Here is a 1,194-nt window from a genome sequence, read left to right as displayed (position 1 = left end):
TCTGCCTCTGGCATCTTTCTTGGGCTGGGATTACCCCAGCCAGGATGGGGGTGGATTTACCCAACCAGCCCCTCCCTGGCAGCACCAGGGGGACCCCATCTCCTGGGGGGTTTGGCTCCCTGTGCCCACAGCCCAGCAGAGCAGGGGCCAGAGGTCTCTTGGGGGTGCGTGGGGTCCCTGTGTGGGGTGGGTGGCACCCTAGGGCTCTGCTGGAGCTGTGGCTGCTGGTGTTGGCAGGGCCAGAGGAAGGGAAGTGTTGCATGGGAGTCTCTCCACCCCTGCATTACTCAGCAGCGCTTGCTGCAGGAGGAGGCTGCCTGGACAGACCTGTTCCCCCTGTCTCCAGTGGCCAAGGCCAGCAGGGACAGGCACAGGAGATGCCTCAATGCCTCTGTCTCTGCTGCCAGTTCATCATCGTGAGCCTGCTGAGTTATCCCCTTCCCTGAGTGCCTCCTCAGCTGCATTTCTCCTCCAGCCCATCCTGGGAGTTGCTTCCAGTCCTTTCCCTGCAGCCTTGGGGCTCTGCACCCTCCTGGCCCTGCCCGTGCCCCAGTGGGACCAGTGCCACCACCTTCCTCCCCCAGTTCAGCGAACTCGGTGCCACTGTGTAAATAGCAATTAGGAGCCAGGGCATGAATCAGCAGGGACATTCCCTGGGAGCAGGCTGGGACAGGAAGGGACAGCAGTGCCACGCCACACCTGTGACCCAGTCACCCTCCCACGGCCGAGTCACAGGGTCCTGCAGGGGCCAGCGGTGCCCGGGGCAGTGAGGGGGAGCAGGGGGATCTGGGGACTCCCCATCCAACTCTGAGCAGCTCTTGCACTTGCAGACCCTGCCTGGGCTGTGTCCCCATGTGCCAGGGCCAGTGGGGCCCAGAGCTGCTGCATGGCAGTCCTCAATCATCCTGCTGCCACCATCCCCTCACCTGGGGCACGGTCCAGGTGGGAAACCTGGAAGGAAACCTGGAAAGAAACTTCAGGTGCTGCAAGCTGCCCGTGGGACACGGCAGAGAGAGGTGGCCCAGCACAGGGAGCAACCTGGGGGATAGAGAGTTGGGCTGAGGCAGCACAGGGCCAGGTTCTATGTTCCTGTTCTGGGAACTGTCCTGGGGTAGTGCAGGGTCCGTGCTGGGGGGCTCTGCTGGGGTCTGAGCTGGGGGGCTGCACTGGTGGAGCACGGGGCAGCAGTGTGAG

Source organism: Parus major, chromosome 17 (genome assembly GCF_001522545.3).
Source record: "Parus major isolate Abel chromosome 17, Parus_major1.1, whole genome shotgun sequence".
Taxonomy (NCBI): Eukaryota; Metazoa; Chordata; class Aves; order Passeriformes; family Paridae; genus Parus; species Parus major.
The sequence above is the reverse complement of the archived record's forward strand: the minus strand, read 5'-3'. Positions refer to the sequence as shown.